Below are 14,524 nucleotides of genomic sequence, written 5' to 3' on the forward strand. Positions count from 1 at the left end.
TACCATTCATCCATATTTCAGTTAATCCTGATGTTGTCACCATAACTGCTTCGTATTTTTCGTCTCCACTTCAATCCAATTTTAGGAATCTTGTAATTATTATTATGTATACATGGAGTTTTGCTGTGTGAACACCCTAGGATAATTAAACTCTAACTTAAGATTAGTTGCTTACCCATAAGGAATTGCCTCTGTAGTTAGAATTTGACTTACGCCTCACCCCATTCAAAGAAAAACAAATGATGGACCATACTTCGAGACAAGTAATAACATGAGCTTGCAAGCAACAATAGAAATGTAGTACCAGGAAATCGAAACCTTAAGAATGGACTAGTAACCGTGGCTAAAATCCCGAACCTATCAAGAATCAAATTTTGGGGGAGTCTTACCATCTTTGCGGAAATAATCGGCACAACATTGACTTCAGAATGAAAGGAGGTAGAATCCAAGAGGATTTGGAGCTTGTGGAAAAACAAAAAAAACAAAAAAAAAAAACCCAACTTCATGAGGGACTAAAAAGGAGCAACCAGAAGGCAACCGGCAGAGTCTTTGCCTTGCAAGAGGAAGAAGCAGACCCGTTAGTAATCGAGGGTAATTTACTGCTATGCAATTCTTGGGTGCATGTTTTATTTGATATTAGTGCATCACATTCTTTTGTATCCTCTGCTCGTGCTAAATCATTAGAACTGGTAGGAGAACCCTTAGAAGCTTCCTTAGATGTAATGTCACCTATGGGAGGATGCATTCAGATAAGATTGATCTGTAAGGACTGTAAAATAGGAATGTCAGACTTCGATATCATCTTGGGTATGGACTGGTTGTCCACCCACCGAGCGGTGATCGACTGTCGTCAGAGGAAAGTGGTAGCTCACACGCAAGATGGAACACGTTTCCAGTTTAAGGGGGATAGACAAGACCCCATGGCTTCAACAAAACATCGGACGTAGTGGCATGATCAACTTGCGGGTAGGATAGCAAGTCTGATTCTAAGGCTAAGTTTGGAAAGTCTCAAAAAAGTTAAAAAGTTACTCAAAAAGTTAAAAAGTTATCACTATTCATCAAAAGTCAACAATTACGGCTGCACAACTCCCAATTCTAATTTTCTCCTACAAACCAATTTTTACAATTTTTTATTACACATTTTTTCATAAAAAGTAAAAAAGTTAACCCAAACATTCGTATTTTCAACCTCAATTTTTTAGTCTAAAAAGACAAAAAGTACACTTATTTAGGACACCCCAAACAATCCCTAAATGAGGAGGGCCAAGGAGAAATAGAACTTCTGTGCATAGTATGCGATTATGCAGATGTATTTCCTATGGAATTACCAGGATTGCCGCCAAACTCGGGAAGTAGACTTTAGCATCGAGCTATAGCTTGAAACTACCCCAAAATCCATGGCTCCGTATCGTATGGCACCAGCAGAACTACAAGAATTGAAGACACAACTACAAGAATTGCTCGAGAGAGGATTCATTAGGCCACGTACTTCGCCATGGGGAGCACCCATGTTATTTGCTAAAAAGAAGGATGGATCGTTGAGGCTATGCATCGATTATCGTCAACTCAATCGAGTCACGATTAAGAACCGCTACCCACTCCCAAGGATTGATGACCTTTTGACCAACTTAGAGGCTCAAGGTGCTATTCATAGATCAATCTCAGGTCAGGTTACCATCAACTACGAGTCAAGGAGGAGGATATACCAAAGACTGCCTTTCGTACTAGATATGGCCACTATGAGTTTGTAGTAATGCCCTTCGGACTAACCAATGCACCGGCAGTATTCATGAGCCTAATGAATAAGATTTTTAGACCATACCTTGACTAGTTTGTAGTAGTGTTCATTGATGACATCTTGGTATATTCAAGGTCTGAAGAAGAGCATGAGCAACATTTAAGGATTGTCCTTCAAGTTCTCAGGGATAATCAGTTATATGCCAAGGCGAGTAAATGTGAGTTCTGGTTGAATGAAGTGAAATTCTTAGGGCACGTGGTATTAGAGAATGGGATTACAGTGGATCCAACCAAGGTGGAGGCAGTATTAGATTGGAGGCAACCAAGGACCATGTTAGAAATCCGCAGCTTCTTAGGATTGGCCGGTTATTACCGGAGGTTCATCCAAGATTTCTCCAAACTAGCTAAACCAACGACTCGCTTGACGCAAAAGGGAGTAAAGTACGAGTGGGATGAAGCTTGCAAAAAATCCTTCCAAGAGCTAAAGAAGAGGTTAACTAGTCCGCTGATTTTGACCATCCCAAAACGGGAAGTGGGATACACTGTGTATTACGGTGCATCTAAAAGAAGGATTAGGTTATGTGCTCATGCAAAAATGGAAAGGTAATTGCGTATGGGTCTAGGCGGTTGAAACCACATGAGCGCAACTACCCCACACATGACTTGGAGTTAGCGGCCGTAGTTTTTTCCCTAAAGGAATTGCGACATTACCTATATGGAGAACAATTTGAGATTTTCACAGATCACAAGAGTCTGAAGTATCTATTCACACAGAAGGACCTTAACTTGAGACAGAGACGATGGATGGAGTATCTTGAGGATTTTCAGTTCACTCTCTCATATCACCCCAGTAAAGCCAATATGGTAGCAGATGCTCTAAGTCGTAAGAGCAGAGGGATGATGGCAAAGATCTCCGTCAACGAATGGGATATGGTTAAGACACTCAGTGAGTTCAGGATCCAAGTAGAATCTCAAGACACAAAAGCATGTCTTAGTGCGCAGAAGGTGATGCCTAAAGTTGATGAATGAGGTCATGGAGGCCCAGAAGCAAGATCAAGAGGTAGCCTACATCAAGGGACGTCAGGAATCAGCAGAACCCATGCCCGATTGGGTAATTCACCCCGATGGGAGTTTAAGATACCAAGGTAGACTGTTTGTACCAAGTGACGAGTTACTTAGAGAAATGGTACTGAAGGAATGTCATCATTCTACATTCGCGGTACATCCAGGAGGGACTAAAATGTACCAAGATTTGAAGAGGCAGTATTGGTGGAATGGAATGAAGGAAGTGGCTAAATTTGTAGCAAATGTCTGACTTGCCAACAAGTGAAGGCGGAACATCAGAAACCAGGGGGAATGTTGCAACCTCTACCAATAGCCAAATGGAAGTGGGAGTACGTGACGATGGACTTTGTGACAGGGCTGCCTAAGTCACCTAGAGGGCGATATGCTATATGGACCGCCTCACCAAGTCAGCACATTTCTTACCCATCCAATAGAATGCTTTTATTATTTAAGGGGGATAGACTAATGATGCAACAAATCAACCAACACAATGGGAAGTGTAGATCGCCACATCAGGAAATTGACAAAACAAGCCCTCATGCGGAAGCAGCAGCGTCATTACCCTTGTAGTCAACAATTCAAGAAGCTCGGAGATTAGCTTATCTCCTTAGTCATTAATCAGGGAGGAATTCGATTCAAGACGCTATTATTAGAAAGACCAATGGCGACTCTAGACAGAACGAAGAATAACATAAAAAGAGAAGATGATCTGAATGATTTAAAAACACGTTGCCAGCACTAGGACGTAATTTCCCACAATAATTTCGAGGACAAAATTTATTTAAGGGGGATAGGTTGTGAGGCCCCTGACTTTTTTAAACCTTATTAGGTCCCTAAATTTTGAATTATTATAATAAAGCCCTTGGTTCGTCGATTAATCGCAAATTAAGCCCTAGGACTGAAAACGCATCACGGGCGAATCCGTACAAACCCCTAATCGATCTTGGAAGCTTAGAAATCACTTCTAACACTCTAATATTAATTACTTAACTCTCAAATTTTAGATTAATCGCTCTAAACCTTTCGATTTTTACAGCCATCGTTCGGTTATTTACCTTTAAATTCAAAGCAAGATAATACAAACTGAATTATTTTACACTTGGAATAGATACTTTAATTGAACCCAAGCCCTCACATTTTTATTAAATCACAAATTGACCCCAAACAAGTACTATTATATATTTATATATATACACTTAAATCTTTTTTAATATATTTTACAATTTCCAAGATTTGTACAAATATATATATATCTAACATGTCCATCAATTCACCATCACATGGCTAGCCATCATACCCCCCTAGACTATAATCATTGTACTTTAAAATCTCTTGAAATCTTGGAGCAATAATGACTTTGGTACCTATAAAGATTTGCTATATTTATGTGTGTACTTCTAAGATATTTACATTAGTCCTAGACCTAACTGGATCATAATTAAATACATCATTAAGGTTCTAATCCTCCTCATTTCATTACATTTAATGTGAAGCCCCGGAAAAAATGTATTTGAATTATTTCCTTAAAGCCCCTTAGTTTCTTAAATTATTTCGAATCTTGCCAGTTAGCATTTTTAATTTTTATCGGAACAAGAATATCCTAGCCTAATTAGGTTCCTTAGCCTAATTTAATTTAATTATACATAAGTAAGGTTCCAATACACGAGTTTAATTCCAACCCCTCACTTCTTTATTTAAATTCTAAATTTACCCCAAACTAGTATTTGTACCTTGTACCTTGAAGTACCATCAATCATGTAATATATATATATATATATATATGTATACATCTTGAAGAGTGTACCCTAGGACATAAAATAATAAAGAATTTGCCCTCCACACTTCCCTATGGCTGCCCTTCCTTGGGGAATGTGAGAAATCAAATTCCAAGAAACACCATCATGAGATTCTAGGAAAATATACAACCTAGTGACCTACCTAGGATACAAAATCCAAGAATTAGTTTTATTACAACTAGATGTGGCCTAAACCAATGGAATACACCTCCTAAGTCCCTTCCATTCCTTTAAAATTCAAGCAAAATCATAACTTTCCATCCAATTCCAACTAAAGGGCTTTTATGTCCTTTTGCCACCAATTTGCCTATATATACCACACCCTCCCTAGCTTGCAAACATACACACAACACACTCACTCACACACATTTTGGTTAGAGAGAGGGGGGGAGAGCAAGGAAGAGAAGTCTAGAGGAGAAGAGGGAGGGAGAAAAGAGTTTCTTGTGCAAAGTTTGGAAGGTAAGCCACAAACACAACCTTCTCTTCATTTCCTTTTCTAATGCATGTTTTTGAAGATCCTAAATAATGTTTTCCAGATCTGTTATTATCAAGTTTTTATGTTAAAAATACTAAGATTTGAGTATGGAGTCCATCTCTCTTGTATTTTCCCCATTTTGGCACAAACCATCTTCTTTTTGTACGAATCTCTCAATTTTTCAAGGGCACTCTTTCAAACAAATTTTCTGAGTTAAACATGTGATAGTTAGCATATTTTCCTCACAAAAGAAATGAAACTTTCCCACGGTGGAACCCCCTTTTTATAAATTTTCTTGTTTCGGGCATTCTACCTTAAAACCTGTTTTTGCAGTCAACTTTCAAAAATTCCAGAAACATGTACAAAAATATTCTGAACCTCTATTTTATGTCAAAACCTTCCTTAAGGAGTTAGCTTTCAACTAAAATTGGTTTCATCGGAAAACATTGAGTGGTTTGCAAGAAAATCAAGTTTTCGTAACAGTCGACAGATCTGGGCAGATTCTGGACAGATTCTGAAACAGTGCTGGACTATTTTCTAAATAACTTAAATTGGGAAATGCAATCCCATTTCCGAAAAATGTTCTAGGAACTAGATCAAATTCTCTACGAACCATATGAAAACCGAGTCCGGTGGATGAACCTAAGTAGTCCTTCCATATTAACCTTCATGTGATGTTAAATCTGGAAATTTGTTATGTTTGGATGTTTTATACCCTTGTATTCATGAAAATGTTTAATGGCCTATTATCATATCTTGGCATAATGTTGTATGGGTATGTTATGTTATTTATCTTCTTGAGGAGGCATGCTTATGTGAATTTTATTTTATTGTTTAGTTGGACTAACCTTGACTTAAAACACTTAATTCAACGGGAAACCTAATTGGGTGGGTATTGGGTTTTCGAACACTTGAGTAATGAAAAGATGAGAAAATGTGATATATGATTTGTTGGGATGCGTTCCCTATTCGAGGTTAAAACTTGCGCAAGTGGTTTTCGGGACCCTTGAACGGAGCGGTTGTATTCGGACCGTAGGTGGTTTGGTGTAAGGAGGGATTCGGGCAAGACCCTATTTTTACCGTCTCTTTTGAGGCCCTGCGGTTGGCGCTACGCGGTATATAACCGTTGGTAGGCATCCGAGGTTAGTTCTGCAACAAAGCAGCAAAAGAGGGGGCATACCGAATAATCCGCGTCCGATTCTTGTGGTCGGGAGGACGAAATCTCTTTGGGGGATTTCTAGTTTGCTAACATCTGACCTAACTCTTTACTTATTTATTTGAATATCTTGCTTTACTATTTGATGTTATAATTGTGATTGTGTATTGGACTGGAAAAAAGGGGTGGGGTGTGTGTGTGTGTGTTTACTGGGCATTCAAAGCTCACGGCGTATCATGCCAGGTGACGAAGAGGAACTCATAGCTGGAGACGTCGAACCTAAAACCTTTGAAGACTTTTGGCTATCCTAGAATATTAGAAGTTTCCTTTTGGATATTTTGTAAGACTCATGCGAAGTTTAAAACTTTCTTTTTGGGATGTAATGTAATGGAATAATCTTTTGAATCAAGTATAATTGTGGTTGTTATGTATCTATATTCTATGTATGAACCTTACCGTTGCTTATGAGACCTAGTGCCAATGTATTGTAAGATCTGTCAAAAAGGTAGTGCGCTGCCTAAGAAAGCTGGACTTAGAAGGGAGGCTATTTTGACTCCTCCGGCGATCTGGGATCTTACTTGGTTATTGGCCATAGGACTCACTAGTGACTCTCCCTTGACTACAACCTATAGTGTAGAATCGGGGCGTCACAGTCATAGAGGAGGTAATTGAACTAGGAGACGTGGGGTATCTTGTTTATATTTTGTCTCTTAATCTCTCAATTTGTTTGGCCGGATACAGTCTTAGACCGTTAAATCTCTAAACAGGGACTATTAAATCCCACTTCTAAGGTTTTAAATAGTGGTTTTTTATATATCGTATGCCTATTATGTATGAGAGTTTTAGATTTTTGATACTATTATTCATCGATGTATATTAACCGATATATGATTGTATTACTGATATTGATACATATCTCGGTACCTTTATTTAAATTATGTTCACTCTAAATGATTTCTTCTCCTCTACCATCTAATAATGGTCAAAACTAATTCTGTCTCCAAAAATAAAAAAAAGGTCAAAACTAATTCTTTAAATTTTATTCTACTTTAGCTCAATAATGCATGGTATATATAATTTCATCCAACAATCTCATGATTACTGAAAAAACATATGTGAAATCCACCGAATTAGTTATCCTCTATACCCTAATCCAGTCCTCTAAACAAACATAACCATATATTATTAATATACAAGTATATTTTAATATATATGTATATGTGTGTATGTATGTTTGTTTGTTTGTTTTATCTTTTAAAAATTCCAATATTGATAAGTAATTTTTTGTTTGAAATTGCAGCCTAGCCATATTCTGTTGTTGTGACCCCTCCATATTCTGGCTTGTTTTGGGAAGTTAACTTTTAGCCACTTTTTTTTGATTTGTAGTAAAAGTTAAAAGTTAGCATTTTTGAATTTTTTTTCATTTGGGAAGTTGGTTTTTAGCCAATGGTGAAATTACAATTCTATCCTTCATGGGTCAAAATGTGTTACATGAGTGAAGTTGTAACTATTTTAAACTAAATGGGGGTAGTTTGGTCATTTTATTATAATTTGACATCATAAACAAACATTAATTAAAAAAATCAAAAGTTACTTTTTACCAACTTTCCAAATCATTTGTCTAAAAAAGCTAAAAGCTTGATTAAATGCCAAAAAATTACTTTTTATCATCTTCTCAAAATAGGCCTATGTGCGTTCTAGGCTTCTAGCTACTATACCCTGCTTTTTTTTCTTTTTCTTTTTTTAATTGTAAAAATACCAGAATTTTCTAGTTTTCTTTTTTCTGGGTGGTTGTGATGTTCAAAATAATTTAGTAGTTATCATTACATATAAGTTATGTAATTTTTATTTTTTTTCGAACCTTCTTCTTGGTTGTCACATTATCCCTTGCAATTGGCCACCATGGCCAAATTTTATTTTATTTTTTTTTGAATTGGCAAGAGATAATTTATAAATACCATGACAATTTTAAGCTATAATTTTGTGAGAATGAACATTAAACTATATAAGAAAATCTAATAATGTGAAATCAAATAGAGTTGCTTATGCATATCATAATGATAACGTCCATCACCCCTTAAAGTGGGTTCAAATTCAAAACTTCAATAGTAATTAAAATTGCGTTTGAATTTTACGCAGCGATTTGTGAAGTGGCAATTTTTTACCTTTGTCACTTTATTTAAATTCACAATTCAAATTCAACCTCGTGTAGTAATATTGTTAACCAAAGTCAATAAATGGGGTTTTTTTTTTTTAAATTTTTTTTTTCTTTAAGGTTGTGTTTGGTTCGTGGATTTAGAGAGTGATTTGAAGAAAAAAAAAAGTGTGAAACATAGTTATATTTCATTTATATTTCACCTATGTTTTTCTCTTTCTATTTATAAATCTCTATCCAAATTCATGAATTAAGTATAGTGTCAACATAATGAAAGCTTCGTGACAACAAACATTCACACTCCGTTTGGATGGGGCGATTGGTTAGAAATGATAAGAAATGGTGAGAAAGATAATTCTTCTCATAATTGGTTTGTAAGTTGGGTGTGAAATGGTAAGAAAGTGAACTCCCTCACTTAGGGGTGGTTTGAGATGATCTAAATAAGTGTATTTTTTGACTTTTTATGAAATATGAATTTGGTATGTGTAGGGCTTGAAGTGATGCGTTAGAAAGGTGATGTGACTTAAATAAGATGATGTGACTTAAATAGGATAGTGACTTTTTAACTTTTTGACTTTTTTAAATCCTGCCAAACAGGATCTTAATTCCAATATTATGTAATTCCAATATTATATTATTCTCACTTACATAATTTTCTTTCTTACTCATTCAAATGTGATAGTGGGAACACATCATCACGAACTGACCCTTCAGATCATATTGAGGACATAAATTGATCAAAAACAGCGACTCATCATCCAGCAAACACATATAGAATTTCCCTTTGTTCTACTCATACAAATGTGTGTGGGTTATATAAATATTTATGTATTATATAAATAAATTAAATAAAAATTTATTTTTGTAGTTTGTCAATAAATAGAAATTAAAAATTTAAAGAGCAGTTTTAACAGTAATTATTTTGTGAATTAACTTCTAATACGTAAATTTTTAAACAATGATACAAGGGTATTATTGACATACAAAAAAAAAAAAGTTTCGAAATATCAACTTGAACTTTTGGTTTATAGATGCCATCTCTCTTACTCCTTCTCACCTCTACTTGGCATCCATCACTTTATGTTTGTCTCTTCACCACTCTTTAAAAAACAAATTCTATTTCTATTATTCTCTCTATCTATATCCAAAACAATAATTGAAACTAATATACGACGATAGATATAAACATCATGTTTACATGTATAGAGATGCAAATATCTTTCTCATGTTGGTGACTTCAATAATTGAGTTTTTCAAATAGTTCTCATTTGCATAAACTCAAGGTTGGGGTTATTATGTAAAATTAGGATAGGTGTCTATAGGAAGAAGGGAAGAGGGATGGAGTGAGGGCAAAATTGGCATTATCTTTGCTGAGGTCATTATCTTCAATTAGGTCAAAATTTGTTGACTAATAGAATGATTAAATTATTACAAAAGTTTTACAAGAGGAGATAAGTAAAATTTTAGAAAATAAAAGGAGTGTCAATGTGATTTATCTTAATTTTTAGGGGAAATTATCTCTCAGTGTAAGTTGAGAAAATTATTATATATGTATGAAAAAAATTACAATTTTAATTATTAATATATGACAAAATTTATTACATAAAATTTTAATTATTACAATTTTAATTATTATAAAATTTCTCCTAATTTTTATTACATAAATAAACAAAAGCAATTGTGGCGTGTCGGGCAGGAAAAACGTGTTGCTTTTGTGTCAAAGTAATGCCACTAGTTCCATACCTATCTTATTTATTTTAATCTTTGGATTCTTTGAGAGAGATTACTTAGTGATTTGTTTAATAATCTAATAAAATATATAATTTAATATTTAACTATAACAAATTAGGATTCAGACTAATAGTTTACTTGGGTACGTATCTCTATACAAGGGATTATTGCCTCCTAAGGGAATAAAGGAACCTAGAAAATTTGTAAAGAAATTTATCTCGAAAAAATAATATATTGTCCAAGTACAAATTTTATATAACAAGAACTACATTTGAAATGAATATCAACCATAAAATATTTAAAATTTTTACAAAGTAAGAGATTTAAGAAGAAGTTTAGAGTAAATGGCTAAATTAGAAAATTGATAGATTTTTGTCAATCTCTCATCATAATTTTAGATCATTATGGTACACAATTCAAAGAAACTGATAATTTAAGATTAACAATTATAAAAATATTAATATTATCTAATCCAGTCCAAACAAAAAGGGTTATGCACAATTTTGAGGGAGGAACAAGATGGTGGGGTTGGTTAGCTCATCTGTTAATCACTAGTACAGTTCGATACTATTCTTAAAGAACAAGATGGTGGCATTATGCCTTGAGATCACCTTTATTCTTAGAGCACTCGCTCTCTCGCTTCCCTTTCCTCCAAAGTACTCCAAACTTCCTTGAGGTATATAAAAAGACTCAAACACGTCCTACCTCAGTACTCTACTAAGCCCCAATCTTTCAATAATCAATCAGTTCTCTATTTCTTCTTCTTTGTTTTGGATTGTGTAGCAAAGATGAGTAACTTCAAGAGTGATAACCCTGACCCTGACCCTGCTAAGGGTACCCCTGCTACAGGTACCCCATGCATCTCACTCTTCTCCCTATTCTTTGTCTCTCTTTTTTCTTTCTTTATTCTTATTTATTGTTTTGGGTTTTGTGCTGCAGAGAAGAGTGAACCTGAGAAATCTAGTCTTGACCAAGTTGACCAAGGTACCCCATGCTGATTGCAAAGTTGTTGTTGTTGTCGCTGTTTTTAAAATAATAGATGTTAATTTAACAAAGGGTAAATTATGCTTTTCACCCTCTTATATTCTAATTATAATAATTAAATTCTCAAATATGTTGTTTTAATATATTCTTTCCATCACTCATTGTTTAAAAATGGACAAGCGTTCACGTGATGACCACGCAAAAAGGAAAATTTTTGTTTACACTTTTCCCATTCAAACTACCACTCAAATTCGATTTTGAAAAATGTTTGGTAGCTCGAAAATAGTTGGATTGAATTGGCTCGAAACCCAAAACGATGTCGTTTTGGATTCTCTTACCGGTAAGATATATGAAAATTGTCTTACCGGTAAGATAATTTTCATTAAATATCCCTCTCGTAAAATGAAACTACCATTCCAAAACGACGTCGTTTTAATTTCGAGCCAAATTCGAGCTCGAAAATTTCGAGCTACGTAGCATAATCGTTCTATTTTAGTGCTTCTTATGAACCTTAATTCCTCTTATACGTGTTTGGAATTTTTCTCTCTCAATTAAAAATTTTCTTTACAATAATGATAAATTTTCTTCCACTCAATTTTCTCTCATTAAGTTTCATTATAAAATATTTATATATAAAACCCTCTTCTTCATTATTAATGTCCCTATGAGTGAAAATCAAATTTCAGATATTGCTGTATGATCCATTGAGTTTTTCAATTATTTCCAATTGATGCAAAAACAGAATTGATTGGCCCAGAAACAAAGGAAGCTTGGATCCTTGCAACATGGTATGCTCATACAATTCTTTATTCTTCACTAATTTATTTTAACTAGTCATTTTAACAATTTACATTATCTAATATAAAAAAAGAAAAAGAAAAAAAGAAGAAGAAGAAGAAGAAGAAGATGATGAGGAGATAGATAATAAATTATTTTTTAGATGAATCATACTTAATATCTCTATACTCTATTAAAATTTCACTTTAATTCATTCACTTTTAATTATCATAATTAACTTTCTACACTTGAAGTCAGTTGTAATATCACAATTCTGTCCGTCTGACGTAATAAGACTAATGGAACTTGTCATATGAGGCATTCTCTTCTCATTAGCACTTTCATATTTATACTAAAATCTCAATTTAGTCATTGCATTTTTACTAAAGTTTTACTTTGTTCCTTCCACTTTTAATTTCCGTTGACTTACAGTAAGGAGTTGATTGTCACAATTAAAAGTAGGAAGATGCCAAAGTTTAATTAACTCTTTCAATGAGTTTCATAAGTAGATGGACAAGTTTAAACCTTTAATTTGTGGGAAAAAAAATGTTGATGTAAGACCATATGATATTCGGGAATAGACTTTGAGTTCGGATCCCAAATGGTCCCAGTTTGAACCCGAACCCAAGGAAGTGGTTCTCATATATATATATATATATATTTTATATTTGGGATAAATTACATATTTAATTTCTATAATTTGATTTAAATTTCGCTTTAAATCTTATATTTTTAAATTGAATAATTTGGTCTCTATAATTTAAGCCTACTTTCAATTTGTTCTTCTATTCAAATTGAAACTTAAAATTAATGATTTTAAGACACTTGTCAATCTCGAGTTAAATATATAGAAAATATTAAAAACGAAAATTTGGATAAAATAAACAAATTAAAATTAAATTTAAAGTGTAAAGATTAAATTATTCAAATTAAAACTACAAAGATTTAAAAGCAAATCTTGGTCAAATTAAGGAGGCAAAAAGTATAATTTATCATGATAATTTATGTATGTTTTTGTTTGTTTGTAGCCTTGCATCTTTGTGTTGCTGTTGTTTCGGCGCAGGAGGGGTTGCATCTTTGTGTTGCTGTTGTTTCGCCGCAGGAGGGGTTGCTCTATGTAATTGGTAATTAGTTTGATGACATTTATAGTTAGTTGTCTATTGTACATGTAGAAATTCAATATAGCAACAATATTATGTTATTATCATCCATCAATAATAAAACTACATAGGTAATAGTGATGACATGATATCATCATAACATAAAAACTTTTTTTTCCATAAAGAGAATAAAAAAGGCAAAAGGAATGAAAAAAAAAAAAAAAAACCTAACTATGATTGGCCGATGATGGGGCCTTTTAATTGGGCCCCTTTCTCATATTGGGCTAGCTTTGTTGAGGTTTATGGTTAGTGGGTCAAACCCACATGTATTCCTTCCTCCCAAATGGTTGGACTTTGGAGATTCCACAAAATGCCAGCTTGTCCAAATGGAACACCTTAATGAGGATAGGTCTGTCTTCATAGGATACCTCCCCTCTTCCCCCTTTTTTCTGTATATTTATGCACAGTGAAAATTAGTTGACATGTGAAGCCAACACACCCCAAATTTAGTAGCAAATTTAACAGCAAAAGCTCAGTTAACAAAGGGTTTTTATTTATTTATTTATTTAAAGAACCTTTAATTATTTGATTTTTGTTTTCTCTGTTTGACAGGGGACCATTGTGGTTCCACTGATATATATATATATATATATATATTTTAAAATTATTTTACAAAGATCCAATCACATTTTAGTTTCTAATGTCATATGTTCCATATTCTTTTTTCTATTTTAATTTTGTTTCCAGAGTCTGTTAAAGTTGTGTAACTCATTAATTATAGTATATATATATGCTTTAGCTTACAAATATTCGTTCCCCTCTCATAGCAATGGGACCATTTCTCTCAATATCATTCATTTACATTATTTATTTTAGTTTAATTTATTATATCTTTTTTTATTATTTTTTATTTTTTCTTTTGGCCCTATTATTAAAATAAAAAAATAAAATAAAATTACAAATTAGTAAAAACAAATAAAATAATTGTAACATTATCGAAGTGTAAGTTGGGTTTATGCTCTAATACAAATAAGGACATAGTTTTCATTTACACTTTTATATATTTACAATTACTTTAAGTTCTTCAATTAATTTATAATTTTTTCAAAGAAAACTCATGTACAAATGATAATGACATTGACACCTTCTTAGGAAGTAAAAGTTCAATAAGCAAAGAAATGAGAAACAACCCATTACATTAGAGAACTTTCGAATACTACATAGGCATAGCGATGCCATATTAAAACTTGACCTCTTTTTTTCTGTCCTTAATATAGGAATCTCGAGACATTATTTAACATGAATACTTTGAAACAAAAAGATTGTAGGTTAGAAAATATGGTATTTTTCAAATTCTTTTATTTCCTTACCTATGTCCTAATAGAAGAATCTTGAGACATGGAAAAAAATTGTAGAGTAGAAGATCCAGTGTTAAGAAAATTATATTAAAATTTGTGTGGGGCAGTCATATGATTTGGGTGGGCATATATATATATATATGAATTGAAGACACCACATGTATTTGCTCCAACTAGAATTTTCACCCTG

At 33.5% G+C, this 14,524-nt stretch overlaps 1 long non-coding RNA gene across 1 annotated transcript; it reads left to right on the forward strand.

Moving 5' to 3' along the window:
* Positions 1 to 10,613: 10,613 nt before the first annotated feature.
* On the forward strand, positions 10,614 to 13,120 carry LOC145820003 (uncharacterized). Its single transcript, XR_014360867.1, has 4 exons — positions 10,614 to 10,964; positions 11,055 to 11,099; positions 11,842 to 11,887; positions 12,905 to 13,120. It is a non-coding gene; the product is annotated as an uncharacterized LOC145820003 (long non-coding RNA).
* The last annotated feature ends 1,404 nt before the right edge of the window (positions 13,121 to 14,524 follow it).

The sequence above is a fragment of the Camellia sinensis genome, chromosome 2 (genome assembly GCF_055761805.1).
Source record: "Camellia sinensis isolate YWXY chromosome 2, ASM5576180v1, whole genome shotgun sequence".
Classification (NCBI taxonomy): Eukaryota; Viridiplantae; Streptophyta; class Magnoliopsida; order Ericales; family Theaceae; genus Camellia; species Camellia sinensis.